The sequence below is a fragment of the Leptodactylus fuscus genome, chromosome 1 (assembly GCF_031893055.1).
Source record: "Leptodactylus fuscus isolate aLepFus1 chromosome 1, aLepFus1.hap2, whole genome shotgun sequence".
Lineage (NCBI taxonomy): Eukaryota > Metazoa > Chordata > Amphibia > Anura > Leptodactylidae > Leptodactylus > Leptodactylus fuscus.
The window spans coordinates 297,066,715-297,073,904 of record NC_134265.1 but is presented as its reverse complement, the minus strand read 5'-3'; the positions used below and the strand labels follow the sequence as shown (position 1 = coordinate 297,073,904).

The window sequence follows — 7,190 nt, the reverse complement described above, 5'->3', positions numbered from 1 at the left end:
CATTCATTTCAATGTGTGCGTGCTGTTCGGATCGGCTGATCCGAACAGTACTCACTCATCTCTAATCTTAATTAATAATGACTTTTCCCAATGATAAAGCCCCTTTAACATGAATGTTCTTTGCAGAGTTTCCTAACTTTCATGGATTACTAATCATATTGATATGTCATCAAAATTAAGATCACCAACAAAAAAATTGTCACATAGGGGGCACCCGGATTTGAACCAGGGACCTCTTGATCTGCAGTCAAATGCTCTACCACTGAGCTATACCCCCACCAATATTTGTTGACTGCAAGTGTGTTTCTTTGTAAATTACAGTCAGTGACATTTTCTATCATTAAAGTGTAAACATTCAATCAATAGCGTTGTAATAATTAGTCACTAATAAAGGTTAGATAACTAAAAAAATAGCACATGGTGTTGCAGCATATGGAAATGACTCATGTCAAAATTTATCAATTTTGCCTCTTAGGCCAGTTTATCTCTCTGCCGGTTTCAACATAAAACCAGCAGAAACCCGGCAGAGCCCATTATTTTTAAGCAGACAAGATCTCCATCTTTCAGGACCCGGAATGACGGAAACTAGAGATGAGCAAACACTGTTTGGATCAGCCGATCCGAACAGCACGCACCCATAGAAATGAATGGAAACACCTGTGACGCCGGCCAGCCGCTGGCAAAGTCAGCGTCACAGGTGCTTCCATTCATTTCTATGGGTGCGTGCTGTTCAGATCGGCTGATCCGAACAGTGTTCGCTCATCTCTAACGGAAACCCGAATGCTAGTGTGAGCCTAGAGTAAATCTACTTAGGAGACCTATATGTGTGATCTATATTTGTATCATATATATAGGTAAAGAAATGCAGGGAAAATACAGATCCCCTTTATCCACAGTCCAGGGTTGCTACATGGCTCAGTGTGTGGGCTGACAGTCGGGGCTGCTAAAACTCAGCACAGGTCCTATTCCTATCTGGTTCTACAGCCGTGCTTCCGTTACTCCTATTCCTAGAATGAATGGAGCTGCTGGTGCATGGATCCGTGCCATTCAGTCATAGCCAGCGGCCAGAACACAGCTGTGTGCAATTAGCCTTAGGCTAATAATAGTCTGACATTTCTTGTATACGATGATGTTTACTTTTTACATCATCATCTCAGAGTGGTGTTAGGGGTAGAACTGGACAACAGACATTTGATTTATATATGAACACTTTTCATTTTAACCTAGTGGCTGAGGACCCCACATTGCGCAAAAGCTGCTTTTTTTGTTGCAAATTCTGTTGCAGCTTTCTGAGCCAAACCCAGGAGTGGCTACAAAAGAAATGGGAAATAAAAAGGAAGCTCTTATACTGCGGAAACTTAGCTTTTTTTGTTGCAGATTTTGTTGTGGATTTTTGAGCCAAAGCCAAGAATGGCTACAAAAGGAATAGGAGCTCTATAAAAACTTCTTTTACTTCTACCTTCTACTCAATCCACTCCTGACTTCAGCTCAACCGCAGCAAAATCGGCAGCAAAAAAAAAGGTGCATTTCCGCAAAGTGGGGCCTCAGCCTAAAGTGGTTTTCCAGCCTCAGGCTAAGGCTCCAGGTAGCAACGGTCTCAAATGGATTTTTCATACTGCTGACCTATGCACAGAACAGTGTATAACTGTGAACCAGTGATCTGATGATTTAAAGAGGACCTTTCACCACTTTTGGGCACATGCAGTGTTATATACTGCTGGAAAGCTGACAGTGCGCTGAATTCAGCGCACTGTCGGCTTTCCCGATCTGTGCCCGGTGTAAAGAGCTTACAGTGCCGGTACCGTAGTGCTCTATGGTCAGAAGGGCGTTTCTGACCATTAGCCAGAGACGTCCTTCTGCCTCGCGGCGCCAATCACGCTGTGCTGTGGAGCCGGGAGGAACGCCCCCTCCCTCTGCTCACACAGCTCGTCCATAGACGAGCATTATCAGGAGCGGGAGGGGGTGTTCCTCCCGGCTCCACAGCACAGCGTGATTGGCGCCGCGAGGCAGAAGGACGTCTCTGGCTAATGGTCAGAAACGCCCTTCTGACCATAGAGCACTACGGTATCGGCACCGTAAGCTCTGTACACCGGGCACAGATCGGGAAAGCTGACAGTGCGCTGAATTCAGCGCACTGTCAGCTTTCCAGCAGTATATAACACTGCATGTGCCCAAAAGTGGTGAAAGGTCCTCTTTAAGTCCCCTGAAATATTCAATCAAGAAGGACAGAAAATAGCTGTTTAGTACATAAAAATTATTATGTGCAAAAATACATATTTGGTACTGAAACATCTGTAACAACCTGTATAATGAAAAAAAAAAATTATTTATCCTGAAAAGTGAACAATGTAAAAATAATATAAAAATAAAAATACCAGAAGTAATGATTTTTTCACCATCTCCCCTCACAAAATATGGACTAAAAAATGATCAAAAATTCATATGTACCCCAAAATGGTAGTAATAAAAAAAAACATAGCTGGTCACACAGAATAAAAAAAAAAAAGCTTTAAAAATATAAATAAAAGTTCTAAATCACCTCCTGTCCCTAGAAAAAAAAATAAAATATTATATATATATATATATATATATATATATATATATATATATATATATATCATAAACCACCAGGTTTTTTTTCAATACAAGGTGATCTAAGCAATAGATATTCCCCAAAATGGTATAACGCACTGGACTATAAGACGCACCTAGGTTTTAGAGGAGGAAAATAGGGAAAAAAATTTTTGAAGCAAAAACTGGTAAAATATTTAATGTATGGGAGTTGTAGTTTTGCAACAGCTGCAAGGCCACATTGACAGGTGACCCTGCAGCTGTACGGGGATGCATAGAGTGTTTTTTTGCGGGTCCAGAAGTACTTTTTAGTTTACCATTTTGGGGAATATCTATTGCTTAGATCACCTTTTATTGAAAAAAAAACCCGGTGGTTTATGATATATGATTTTCTACTTTTATATATATATATATATATTCTAGGGACAGGAGGTGATTTAGAACTTTTATTTATTTCATATTTTTATTATATATTTTTAAAGCTTTTTTTTTTTTTTTTTTTTTTTTACTATTTTATTCCCCCCCCCCGGGGCTTGAACCTGCGGTCACTTGATTGCAAGTCCCATAGACGGCAATACAACTGTATTGCCGTCTATGGGACATTCTGTGTATTAGTATTACGGCTGGTCATAGACCCAGCCGCAATACTAATATATAGCAGTGACAGGCCTGGGAGCCTCATTAGGCTCCCGGCTGTCACCCGAACAGGTCGGCTCCTGCGATATCGCCGCGCAGGAGCCGGCCTGCAACTTCACAGGTATGGGGCCGGTGGGGACCGGCCCCGGGGGAGAAGAGGCCACCGATACTGACCCGGCATCCGCTGTACTAGAGAGGCGGATGCCGGGGAGGGATAGACGCCGGGGCCTGAGACATCGCTGCCCTGCCCTGCATAAAGCCAGCGGCGGGGGGACGGAGGAGCGGAATAGCATCACTCCTCCCGCTGCTGGCTTCATGCAGGGCACAGGAGCGCAGCGATGTCACAGGCCCCGGCACCTGTAATGGCGTCTATCACTTGCCGGCTTCTGCCTCTCTATTACAGCGGATGCCAGGCGCCACATTCGGCCTATAAGACGCACCCTTCTTTTCCCCCCAAATTTGGGGGAAAAAAAGTGCGTCTTATAGTCCGAAAAATACGGTAATATGGAATTTGCCTCATTAGTAAACAGAGGTTTTCGGCTGAAGACCTCACTGCAAATTTGCAGCAAATCCAAAGCAGGATCTGCTTGTGTTATATGTGGAATTTACTGCAGATTTCACCCCATACAGAGGGCAGATGGAATCTGCAGATAAGATGAACATGCTGCAGATCTGAAAGTCTGCTGGAAGCTTGTTTCTCTCTGTACAGATTCCACTACATATTGGTAGTAATTTCTAAACCCCTATTTCCTACCTTCCAACCGTCTCAGATTCTACGGGACAGTCCAAGATTCCAGGTCGTGTCTCACGGTCCTGGTCGACAGGAGGTATGTCCTGGATTCAACTCTTCTGCATCCAGAGAGGACACATATGAATTGAATACAGTGGGGCAGCAGGAGTGGGCAGCCTGTGTGCTCCGGCTTCAGGAGCTGTAACCACAATGTGATGGTGTCACTCACATCACACCTGCAGCTCCGTCAACAATGCAGGACAAGAGACCTAAGAGAGCAACAGGGGAGCAAGGGAGGTATCAGTGTTTTTTTATGTTAAATGTTGTCGGATGAAGAGGGACATTAAATTGAGGACAGTTGGAGGGGGGACAATATACTGAGGGGCATATGAGGGAGACATTAAACTGTGAGGGCATATGAGGGGAGCATTCAATTTTGGGGACATATGGAGGGGACATTAAAGTGTGGGGGTAGCTGGAGGAGGACATTAAATTGGGGGCAACTAGAGGGTGCATTAAATTGGGGGCAACAAGAGGGGGACTTTAAACTGAAGGCAACTGGAGGACATTAATGTCCCCCTCTAGTTGCCTCCAGTTTAATGACCCTTCCAGTTCCTCCTATGGTTTAATGTCCCACTTCAGTTGCCCCCATGGTTTAATGTCTTCTACCAGCTAACTCCACAGTTTAATTTCCCTGCCCAGCTGCCCCAGTTTAATGTCCCCCTCCAGCTTCCCCACGGTTACTGTTTCCCCCCAGTTCCCCCACGGTTTAAAGTCTCCCTCCAGTTGCCCTAGTTTAATGTCCCCCACCAGCTAACTCCACAGTTTAATTAATGTCCCTCTCCAGCTGCCCCAGTTTAATGTCCCCCTTAAACTGGAGCAACTGGAGGGGAACAGTAAACTATGGAGCAGCTGGAGGGTGATATTCAACTGGGGCAGCTGGAGGGGGACATTAAACTGTGGGTGCACCAGGATAAAGACTTTATATTGTGGGGTCAATTTGAGGAGAGCATTATAATATGGGGGCATATAATATTAGGGTTATTGTATTCAAAGCACAAAGAGAAATAGACTGTAATGGGAGGAGTCAATTTAGGAGTGGGTAGAGCTAAATTTGCCACGGCACTCTACACACATATTTTGTCCCTCTTTCTGCCCTTCAAAAATTGTGTTATGCCTATCCACATGCAGTGTACTGTATTAAACTAAGCTATGCAGAATCTGCAATACAAGTCAGACACAATGGGAATTGGCTTACTTATATGCAGCTGCTAGCAATCCCGACGGTATTTATAACTGGTGAAAACTCTGTAAATAATACACATAGAAATGCAATCTTCATTGGAGAGCTGAGAATCTCATCTTTGGCACCACAAGTATTGTTCTAGGTTTTAGAATGCCTGTGTTACGCTACTGGTGGTACGGGATCAGGAGTCCAGTCGTCGGGAAACACAGAGGAGGCTGGAGACAGCAGGTGGATGGCCCACAGGGGCTGAGGTAGTAGTCCAAGATCAGCTGAGTAAAGACCTGGTAGAAGTCAGTAGTCTTTCAAGGGCTGTAGTCAAGCTACGGTGAGCTTGCAGGTGAAGTTCCAAAGAACCGAAGAAGATCTCCAGCAAGGAGGTCTCCTGGGTGTTCAGGCTGTATCCGGAATAAACTGAACACAATACCAACACAAACAGGAAGTGTCAGAGTCACCTATATATAGCCAGTCCAATCAAGGTTAATATAGGGCGGGTTCCAATTATTAGCAGCAGCTGATGAGCCTCAGCAGTAGGCTCCACACAGACGTCCAACAGGCCATTATTCCACAAGCCTGATAGCTCAGGTAGCAAGGAGACACCGGGCAAAACAGCAGGTCACAGGTTCAAATCCTGACATCACTCCCCTCCTAACGGCGACCTCTGGGCGCCACAGGACCTGGTTTTGCCGGATACTGCTGATGGAAACGTCTAATCAAACGAGGAGCATTGATGTTAGATACCGGTTCCCATGAGTTTTCTTCCACACCATACCCTTGCCATTTGATAAGGTATTGTAGTCGATTTCTGTATATACGGGAGTCCAGAATTTTTTCCACGACAAATTCTTCTTGTCCATCCACTTCCACTGAATCTGGAGGTTGAGAGGACCGTTCAGGAAATGGATTGGCTGTAGCGACTTTCAATAGAGACACATGGAAAACAGGATGAATTCTCATTGTTTCTGGAAGTTGTAGACGTACCGCCAGAGGACTAATTATTTTAGAGATCTTATAGGGTCCAATAAATTTCTGTCCCAGTTTTGGTGAAGGGACCTTCAGCTTAATATTTAGGGTAGAAAGCCATACTCTATCCCCTACTTTGTATTCAGGTGCTGGTCTCCGATGTTTATCTGCTGTTTTCTTATATCGCTCCTGAGCAGCTCCTAATGTTTCTTTTAACATTTTCAGATTTTGTTGCAGTGACGCGATTCTTTCTGTAACTGCTGGGATTAGTGGAGCCACTGGATTTTTTGGGAGAATACTTGGATGATATCCCAGATTTGCAAAAAATGGTGTTTGTTTTGTTGAAGAATTTTGAGAGTTGTTGTATGAGAATTCCGCAAAAGGTAATAAGTCTACCCAGCCATCCTGTAAATGGCAGATGTAACAGCGCAGGTATTGTTCTAGCGTCTGGTTTGTACGTTCTGTCTGACCATTAGTCTGAGGATGATAGGCCGTTGACAAATGAAGCTTGATATCAAGTGATGTACAGAAACTTCTCCAGAATTTAGACGTGAACTGCACCCCACGATCTGAGACCACCTCATCTGGCACACCATGAAGGTGAAAGATATTTTGGGCTATCAAATCAGCAGTCTCTTTGGCTGAAGGCAAACCGGTACAAGGGATGAAATGAGCTGCTTTGGTAAGTCGATCCACCACTACCAATATTGACGTTTTTCCTTTAGAGTTAGGTAAATCCACTATGAAGTCCATTGAGATCGAACTCCATGATCGTGCTGGAATGGACAATGGTTGCAGCAACCCCATTGGTGAAGAACGTGAAGGTTTATACCTAGTACAGGTATCGCAAGAGAGAACGTATTTCTTTGCGTCTTCCAGACAGCCGGGCCACCAGAAGAAACGAGATAACAGCTCATATGTCTTCTGTACTCCCTTGTGTCCTGCCAATCTGGAATCATGTACGAACTGTAGAATCCTCAGACGCATTGCTTCTGGTATGTATAGACGCTGTCCATCAGTCCATACTTGATTTCTAAAGAATAAATG

At 44.2% G+C, this 7,190-nt stretch overlaps 1 non-coding gene across 1 annotated transcript; it reads right to left on the bottom strand.

Annotated features, from left to right (window-relative positions):
- Nucleotides 1–205: 205 nt before the first annotated feature.
- TRNAC-GCA (transfer RNA cysteine (anticodon GCA)) lies at nt 206–277 on the bottom strand. Its single transcript has one exon. It is a non-coding gene; the product is annotated as a tRNA-Cys (tRNA).
- Between the last annotated feature and the right edge of the window lie 6,913 nt (nt 278–7,190).